At 40.5% G+C, this 10,069-nt stretch overlaps 1 protein-coding gene across 1 annotated transcript in view; it reads left to right on the top strand.

The window, feature by feature from the left end:
- Positions 1–2,351: 2,351 nt before the first annotated feature.
- SORBS2 (sorbin and SH3 domain containing 2) overlaps positions 2,352–10,069 on the top strand; it is a 337,321-nt gene continuing 329,603 nt past the window's right edge. Inside the window, exon 1 of the mRNA XM_034647566.1 lies at positions 2,352–2,470. The gene's annotated coding sequence lies outside the window, so the exon portion shown is untranslated. The remainder of the gene's footprint in view (positions 2,471–10,069) is intronic.

Raw genomic sequence — 10,069 nt, 5'->3', positions numbered from 1 at the left:
TAAAAATATGGCAACTAACATCAACACTTACCTGAATGCTTGCCAAACTAATTTTCTTTAATTACAGTCTTCAATCCAACCATGAGCCTCTTTCTGCTCCCAGTGCAATTTAAAGTAAAAGATGTGGAAGCAACTTTACTTTACTTTTTATTTTCATTAGACTTTCTCAGTATGGTTCCTGCAGACCCTTCCTACTTTACTTTGCTATCACCATTTTCTTATATCCAATTTCACTTCCTGTCTTACCATCTTTCATTTAATGCTACCTTACATCTTTGTTGGCCAATTCCCTCTTCACTATCCATTCTGGAAAATGCTGCATGGGTTTATCAATGGAAGACAAGGAGGCCACATAACTACATACTTTGCTGTCTGTGCGCGAACTAACAGACACGCAGCGGCCAATCATTGATAGACTTTGAAAGAAGTGATATGATTGGTCACTGATCATAATGTGGATCTATTACTAGTGACCGTGGGCAGAAGAGCTAACAGAAGAGCTTGCATTCTATGCCATTTTCCACCGTTAATATACTGTGGTAACTGAAATTTGAACTCCATCACCAGGAGACTGGTGCTATAAACTAAACTGTGTCACTGATATTCATGGGTGTTAGAACCACACAAACGAGAACTGCCCGTGTATCTCTCAATTCAACAAAGGAATTAACGACAGTATTTAAACTGCTTTCCCTGTACACTTATTGTTTCCCCCAGTTTCCTTTTTTCCATATTAGCTTGTCTGTCTGTTATTTGCCTGTTTCTTTTTTATGTGTTCTGTTTTCTGCTTTGATTTTAGAGCCTTATCTGACCCGCTCATATGTAAGATGGGTACACTAAAATCTCAGCGGCAGAGCTTACTAACATGGCCCTCGCTGCTGGGTGATCTGGCCAGGCCATTTCTTAGAGAGCAGCGAATTTTAATGTTGTTAAGTCGTATCTTTTGGTATGGTCAGAGTCCCCAGAGAATACTCTTCACATGTCCTTTCTGAAGAGTACGCACCTTGCTACCTGTCTGCTAAAAGTTCAGTGCAGTCGAGAAGGCATGTTTTCAGTTTATTCCCATAGTTTCAACTTTGTGCCTTTAGTGTCAACCAGGCCAGCCCAGAGACATTCTGTTTTAGTCTCTCCAGAGAAAATGTTCTCCCAGGGTGAAGGATGGGCAGTCAGACCACCTGCTGTTATTAGCCCCATCTTCCTTCTACTTCCAAAAGTCCTTTATGTCCCCAGTCCCAGAGCTTACTCATGCTATAACTTGTGTCACTTCTTGACTTTCCCTGTTACTAGTTTAGGATTCAGTTTTTCCTATTCACTTACCGCCTATCTATCTGCTTTCTAGTTTTCTAAATGATTGCAATTTTTTTCCTGTTTCTTTGTCCTTGTAGGTTTATGGTTCTTAAGATAAAAACCTTATTGTCATTTTAGTTTTTATGGGGGAGAGAAGCTTAAAAGTATGTAGTCAATTCCTCTTTCATTTGAAGCCTCTCATTTTAAAAATATATCAGTGGGTATTTTGTAATATCCTGTACTAGATCCTTTACCAAAGTAAAGCATAAAATTCAATCTAATATATGGATAGGAGACGATAAAGGTATACTTTTTTATTTTCTTAGTTTGCCTGCCTTCACAGAATGAAAGATTTGATATTTCTTTCTGTTACTTTTCTTCTAGGGATGTCAACAAAGGCTTTATCATTTGTCTGTCATTGATCTTTATGTTTTCATTATCACAGCCATATAAAAGCAACCATAAATATTGTAAAAGCACTTTTATAAGTGATTTATAACACTTTTTGAGATGGCTTCAGTAACCTCATTCAGCAGCATCTCCCGGCATTTTTAATAACCCTCTTAATACATTGTCATTGCCATCTGTTTTGATTTAATGTTGATTATACAGGCATGCGGTGCAGCAAGAAGGCACCTGATCACTCCAGTCCTGTGCTACGTGTCCATTCAACTCAACGTATTTTCAGAGAGGACACGTAAAACTGCTATTGTTAAATTATATCCAGTTTACTAGGTTTCTCCTGGGTCGCTTATGTAGGACTTTAGAAAATTAAGCCTTAGACATGTTCATAGAAAATCACATCACTGCTTTTTAAGACCAGTTCAATTTAACCTGCCACTAATTCCCTAGCTGGCAATTCTCTGACTCTATCCCTAGGGAAAATATATTGAACCCAGCCGAAGGTGAAGGCAGAGCAGTACAGTGAGACAAGGAAGCAGCCAATCAGATGGCGAGGGTCTCAAGATCTGATGCCTCCGGGCAAACAGCACCACGCTGAGCTGGTTAGTCTCCTTTCATTGCAGGCGAACACCACATACATGTTGTAACGCCCCCTGTGTTGGCAGCGGCCACCACGCAGACCCCGCAGCTAAGAAGAGTGGGATACGTGCCCAAGCAACTCATTCTGCACAGCGGCTGACAAGACAACGATATTCCTGTGCTGGAATGTTCTCGTTCAAAGGTATCGGTTCTTTTTCATTGAGTTGCTATATTTCTTAAGAATTTCGGACAGCAGAGATGCTGGTGCTGGAGAAAGAGCTCTCTGCTTTCTAGTAATGCTTTGTTCCTGTTCTCAGTCGAAATGCCAGCCTTTTAAGATGGTTAACCTCTGGGGGAGCCAGTAATAAGCAGAATAAAGGAACACTTTACATTGCTTAAGCTGACTGTGCACAGACCCTTTATTAGGACAGAGTCTTTGTTACTGTTGCTATTGTTCTGAAGGTAAGCTGGCTAAAAATGCAGCTTCAAATCATCACATTCTGCTACATAGTTAACTAAAGAGACCCAGGGAAAGAACTGGGAACTGGGGGTGGGTGGGTGGTTAAAGGTTACTGCAATTTACCTAGCAATCTACCAGACTCAGAGGGAAAAAGGGCCACAATTGCTGATCTAAGGTAAAGAAAAAGAATTGTGTCAGTATGAAGATTGCTGTATGCTTTAGACACAAGTTTTATAAAAAATGAACACTTTGCATATTCTCCTCATGCTTACTAAATAAAATACCTTAATTATCATTTATTACTGACAGCTGGTGTAATCGTCCAGCAGTCATCAGCATATTAGGAGCTCTTGTTTTAGTTGCCAAGGTAATTGAAAGGATAATTTAATATGTTACAGAGTAACAAAAGACTCATGAGAAACATATTGCATTAGGTGAGGCATGAGATTGCTTTGTGGAGCATTTATTTTTTAGAGTGAGTGCCTTCTTTTGTCTCTCCTCTGGATCAATTATGTTAGAAGGAATGGATAAAACAGGGACTTCCATCATGCACCACATATTTCGACTAACATTATTATTTATTCTTTATACTAGGCAAGATTTAATTTATGTCTAAGACATTAAATTGCTAGTCATATGGAAAGGTTTCGCTGGTAAGTTGTTCATTATCCTCCATGGGACATTGGAAATCCCATATCGGTGGGCTATCAATGGTGGCCTGAATGAAATCAAGTAAACTGTTGTCCCAGGGAGCAGAAATGATTGCAAGGAGTGCTTGCTTCATTTTCCAGTTCTCTCTCAGAAGCATGGCCCATTACAATTCTAATCTTCATAGCGAATGATCAAGTCTAACTTTTTCATGTTACATCTCTGAAAGATCTCCAAGTAATGCAGCGTCTTTGTGTAGTTATTTTTTAAAAGGGGAAATTTTAAAGCATCGATGATGGCTCCTGAAGTGCCAGGTCATTTACTTTTAATTACGGTCTGTAGAGCTAAATACACTTTGCCTCTGTAATATCATCAATTTATATCATGATACACTTTGTGATTTTCAGTTTATCTAAATATTTATAAGGTGCGTGATTTTATTTATATAAGCAAATAAAAGTAATTCATATAGCTAATATTTGAAAATCACTATTTAAACATGTACAGTCACTAGTTATACGTAATGTAAGTCATTATAATAAAGTAATATAAAAATTAAAATCTTAGATTTACAATTTAAAAATCAACTACAGAATAAAAATAAGATTTTTTTTCATGTATGTGTGATTATTGCCTTCTAGCTATGTTTAAAATTGTATTGGAGATGGTAAAACTAACCAATTAATTGGTTGGACATAGGGAGTTCATTTGTAACTTTAACGAATGGTAATGGGAATACAGTAATTAATATTATTCTGCAAAAGAGAATATGGAAGGATAGTATCTAGTACTTGAACCGTAAGAACCTGAGATGATGTAAAATTTATTTCTATAAAAAGAACAGGCAAAATGTAATCTTAGAAAATAAGGTTAGAGTCGATAAAGCATTTGGGGACAGCAAGATACTGGTTAAAAGAATGAATTAAAGCAAAAGAAGGGGCCTTTCCCTCTGAGGCAGTGCAGGGGTAAAACAACCAAATGAGACCGGGCTTTGGCACTAGGCAACATTGGATGAAATCCCAGCACTACCATCTCCCCTGCAGAACTCGGAGATTAGCCCTACCTGGCTGGCCTGTGAGTTAGGAGCTCCCATAACTGTAAGTACTTTGTGTCAGTATGAGAAGGATGTAATTAAAAAGATACGATATCAAAGTCGATTCTGACCTCATTGGGGCTGGCTGGGTGTAGACAGGATTACTCCTTCCACGTAGAAGAGGGGAGTGAGAACGAGATGAACAATGAGAGACTATGGAACCCGGGAAACGAACTGAGGGTCTCAGAAGAAAGAGGGGTACGGGGAGGGGGTAACAGGGTGAGGGCACGCGTTGTGATGAGCACTGGGTGTTATACCTAACTAATGAATCATTGAACACTACTGAACATAATAAATAAATAAATAAATAGAAGAGGGGATTGATTACAGCTGGAAGCAGGAGAAAAGGCCGCATTAGTTCATTGCTGTCTCCCCCACACCCTCCATTCTCTTCCATCTCTTCCATAATGTCTACACTTTTGCCTCTGGAGAGCACTGCCTTCAGTGTATGCTTTGAATCTTATTTAAATGCAAATAGCCTTGGCAAGGCTACTTTAAGGTATTATTACACCTTGGTCTTCTGGCAGGCCCTGAGAGCAGATGCTGATAAAGGAATGCTGAGTAGGAGAGAGATTTTAAAAGGGACTTGGGGGAGGAGGGGGCGTGGAGGTGGGGGAGGGAAGCTAATTCCAGCAAAAGGGATGCTATTGAGAGAGGAAGAGCTAACTGGAGACTCTAGAGGCTGGGAAACATATCCTATCATTCCAAGATCACTTAATAAATGCCTACAGAGAGACTGGGTCAACTGGGAACATAGAATTAGGCTGTGGGTCCAAAATAAAGTGGAAAGCCTAGGCAGCAATCTTGGTGGGAAACATGATGCATGCAGATGTTGTTTTTCCTGGTCACCTTTGAGGATGTTTGTTCAAGTAGTGACTTCACGTTGTTCTGAGGAAGAACTTATTTACTGACTTGAAGGGAAATAAAAGGAAAAGGAAATGAAATCTAAGGGACAAAGTAAATTTTTCATATTTATGGCATAAAAACTTTTGCCAGGGTGCGTGTGAGGAGATCACGTGAAGGATGACTGTTGAAAACTAAGCTCAACTTCAATCTACAGAAAGAGCATCGACAGAGCCTCTGAGCGGGGACGCTCTTCACATCTGTGTAGTCTTCCAACCTCCCCCCATTCAAGGCAACTCAACAGCACCTCCATAATTTTCTCAAATTTGAAATTGCTCCCATTCGTGGCTATGCTCCCACCCGTTCATGAATGATTCAATCCAGAGGAGGCTTTATGCTACTGAGAATTCAATATTTAGGACACGGCCCAGACAGCATGGTTAATGGGATGGTCCTGATGTTCGCGAGGCCATCCTTACCCACTGGTCAATGTCCTGTTGTACTTTAATGTCAATGAGAAGCAAACACCTCTGGACAAAGTAACACTATGAAAAGTGTTACTATTTTCACTTTTGCCTTCTAGCACTTTTAATATTCTGCCTTCTTCTGATAGTTCTGGGGATGTTTGTTTGTTTCCTTCACCAGATTGGAGTTCTTCCAGGAAAAGGATAGAGTCTGACTTCAGATTTTACCATTGCCTAGCAGAAGGCCTGTCACATAGAGAATATTACATAAATATTTGTTCAACTTATTAACACAGTTCATTTCCCAAGGCGCTCACTGATGTACACACACTAAACTACCAGGCTACCTGAGCGACACGAAGGATAAAGTGGCCAAATTAATAGCCTCAGTTGGACCTCACCATAAAATCTGTAAATTAGGAAAAATTTACTTTTGTTCGACATCTCTCAGCAGCCTCCGGTCAATGTATCCTGGCATCCTCGGGTACTGCTGAGTCCTGGGAACTGTGCTCACGCCCAGGCAAATCCGATACGTCCATGCTGATAAAGTAATAGCTCAGTCTCATTAGCGTAGGAGCCAAGCCCAGAATGTGCAGTGTCGGCGGGGGGGCCTGCTGGCAGAAACAGCCGCAAAGGGACACCGGAATTATCACCCTCTCCTGGTGGGTGGGGGTTGCTCCTAATATGGCCAAAGGGCAGGGTCTACAGAGCAGCATCATGAACCAGGCATGAGCAGAGTGGCTGGAGTCCGATGAAGGACCTCTGGAGCGAGCCGGGGTGAGCAGCTCTGCTCTAAGCATCAGAGAACATATAAAGCCACTCTTCAGACATCGTAGGAGCTGTCCTCTTCCATGCCTCACAATTTTGTAAGCTCTTTTAGGCCTCTCTGAAACCTGTGTCAGGGACAGAGAAAGGAAGCCAAGTGCATGTCTTCCTTAATATGCCCAAAGTGAAGTGATGGTACCTCCCTGCTCACAACCAAGACCGCGTTATTACAACATCTAAGGCAGGCCGTGGAAAGCAACAGTTATTCTGCTGGAGTGCTACCAAAAACACTGTGTTGTTCTGTGTTCGTATGATGTCATTAAGGGATCATCTGAAGGTAGTGTCTGGGTTTATGATCTGCGTGCGCATCAGTCAGTCTAAGATACTATCCTTCCCATCTCTCTTCGAACTCTACCATTAGAATTGTTCCTACCGGCAGACCCAGGGAAACATTGGTGTTCAGTGGACATTCAGCTTCCCCTTGAACCATCTGGGGACACTAGTCCATTCCTATTTTGCTTACTGAGACATTCGAGCTCCCCCCCACCAACACCATAAGAACAACCACCTTGTGTCAGTGTGCAATTTCTGACCCATCTCTCTAAAGCACACTCAGTCTGTTTTTAAAGGAAAAACAAGCAACACTAATAAAAAACAGACTCCCGGTAAGTCAAAATGTGTATTAAAAATTAAAAATAGTGTTCCCAGCATGGTCTTTCTTTCTTTCTTTCTTTAAGATTTTATTTATTTATTTGAGAGAGAGCGAGCGAGCATGACTGTAGGAGAGGCAGAGGGAGAGGGGGAAGGAGAGGGCAAAGTAGGCTCTACTCTGAGCGGGGAGCCCAATGCAGGGCTTGACCCCAGGACCCTGAGATCATGACCCGAGGCAAAGGCAGACACTTAACCTAATTGACTGAGCCACCCAGATGCCCCCCAGCATGGTCATTCTTAAGCTCCAAATATGCATTTTAAAAATCATTACTGGGATGCTGGAAGGGGCACTTATCACTTCTGGACCACATTAGTGGGCATACAAGCACGCCAGGTAAATATTTGAGTTGAATAAAGAATCTCCGTAACGTAACTTGTAAAAACTGTCACCAAACTCTCAGCCTGTGCATTAATATAGAGCTTCCATAATCCACCCTGATCTCTTCTTTTACTAACTGTAGGAAACCATAACTTTCCACCTTAATTATAGTTCTTCTAAGAATTTATACTTTACCTGTCTCTGGTTTCATTTTATTCTTCAGCCTGGGGATTGCTTCTCTAATTCATTATCAAAGATGGGTTGAGTTTTGAGCTATAGGCTGATGTTACTTTAAAAAATTTATTCCAAAATATTTCTGATAGCACCATTACCAGTTGAAGCAAGAACTCTTTGTTCTCTTCCACTTTTCTTCTTGCTCTTCAATTGTCATGGTAAGACGATGGACCCTCCTTAACTTGACCTTATGTGACACAATGCCTGTGAACACTTTGAGAATGCTGACATCCCCAGCTATAGTTCCCAAATAGTTCTCAGATCCACCAGTTTCTTTGGATTTCCTTTTATCTTTGCTTAGACTCCTATACCTCTCACCAGATACTACTTTAGATTTTAATGGGCTTTTCTACTTCTCATGGGCTTTCTTTCTTCAATCTTTTCTCCACACTGGGGCAAGTTATGAAGTTAAGAAACAAATTTGTTCACATTATTCCTTTGCTTATGACATGACAGAGTTCCAATCCTCACTAACTTAGTCTAACCCCTTCCAAAATGTATATAACAGAGTATGGACTTTGCAGTCAAGTGGACCTTTGTTCAGATCCTGACTCTATCATTTTTAGAGCTGAACCTTTGATTTTCATATCAACGAAATAAGACCGATGTCTATCTACCTTCTATTTCACTTCAAGTTTAAATAGAACAATGAATGTCAAGTGTCCATGATGCCATCTGTTGCAGAATAGGCATGTAATAATTTAGAAACAGTTCTTTCTGTTCCAGAGTTAAGTCCAAATGCAATATTTGGCATAGCATAGAGGAGACTTTTGCTCTCTGATACAAGCCTACCTCAGCAGCCTTACCTCCCGCCCCTACCTGCCTCCTTCTCCAGCCTTATTCTCTAGCAGTACTTGGAGTTCTTAAACTCTATGCTGTTAGTCTGCATTTCACTATATTTGTTATGGGGTAATAGACGGTCTGACGCAACACTACGGTGTTGCTTCCTTGACATGGAATGCAGCCTTTCTCCCTCCTCCCATTCTCAGAAATCCCCTCTTCATAGTAAACCATAGCTCAAGAATCATATGTTCATTGATATTCTTTATACATTATAATAAGATATCTAATATTTGATGATCCTTTCTATCTGTCAGGTGCTCTTTTAAGTAAGCATTTTACATGTTATCTAATTTAATACTGAAATTCTACTCATCACAATATTTGGTTTGTCTTCCCACTACATTTTGAATTACTTGAGTGTAGAAAAACATGATTACCATATCTTGAATGAGTGAATGAATGAATAAAGAGCAAGATAGATGGTGGAAGAAGAGAGGGAGGACTACTGTATAGGAGGAGATATGAAACTGTTCCCTGAAATGGGTTAATGTTTTAGGGAGAAAACTATAATAAAGCCCAGGAATTTTAGAGAAGATGCTGTGTCAACAAATAAACAAAAAATAAAGCAAAACAAACTTAAACCATAATGGATGATGGGGATTGAAGAGGTAAGTACAGGTTAAGTACAGTTGATCTGATAAGAAACATTGAGAATAAGAACAGAGAAGCTAAATCAGGGAATTCCTAATTCCTAGAACTTCTTTAAGAATGGATTTCAGTTTCCAAAGAAACTAGCCAGGGAGGTCTCGATAGGAAAAGAACCAATCACTTCTGGAATTAATAGTCATGTGTTCTGATCAGCACTTCCTTAGTGCTAAGTCATATGCTAAGCCTATTATGTGAAATGACTTATTCAAACTTTTAAAAACCCAAGAGAAGAGGGATTTTTGTCATTCCCATTTTGTAGATGAGGCCACAGAGTGCGGGTCTCTGGGCTAAGACGACTGGGCTGGGAATTTGAAAGCTTGGATTTGAAGCCAAGTTTGCCCAACTCTAGTGCTCAGACCATTTATTACTCTGCTTTTCTGGCTCCTCACGTAAACTGCGGGAGAAAAAACATGCCGTCCTCGCCAGAGTTTGGAACGAGAGGGAAATAAAACTTTTGATCTTTTGAAAGCAACGGGAACTGAGGTATTGGAGGAGACAGTCTTCCATTCCATGTTGAACTCATTGAGGACTGTGGGATTTCTCTCCCTACAGAGCATATCCCCTAAGAGTCCCATTCCCAGGAACACGGAAGACTAACTACATACATGGATTGCATTCCTCTAGATGAGGGGTAGTGATAGGACGGCAAGGGAATTAAAAAAACTAAAAGGGGTAAAGCTATGAATGCCAGAACCATGAGCTTCGGGGGTAAAAACCCTTGCTTCTTTGACCCCATATTTATCATGCATGTGTGACTGTTGGAGAATAGGGTA

Source organism: Ailuropoda melanoleuca, chromosome 18 (assembly GCF_002007445.2).
Source record: "Ailuropoda melanoleuca isolate Jingjing chromosome 18, ASM200744v2, whole genome shotgun sequence".
In the NCBI taxonomy this organism is placed as follows: domain Eukaryota; kingdom Metazoa; phylum Chordata; class Mammalia; order Carnivora; family Ursidae; genus Ailuropoda; species Ailuropoda melanoleuca.
The sequence above is the reverse complement of the archived record's forward strand: the minus strand, read 5'-3'. Positions and strand labels throughout refer to the sequence as shown.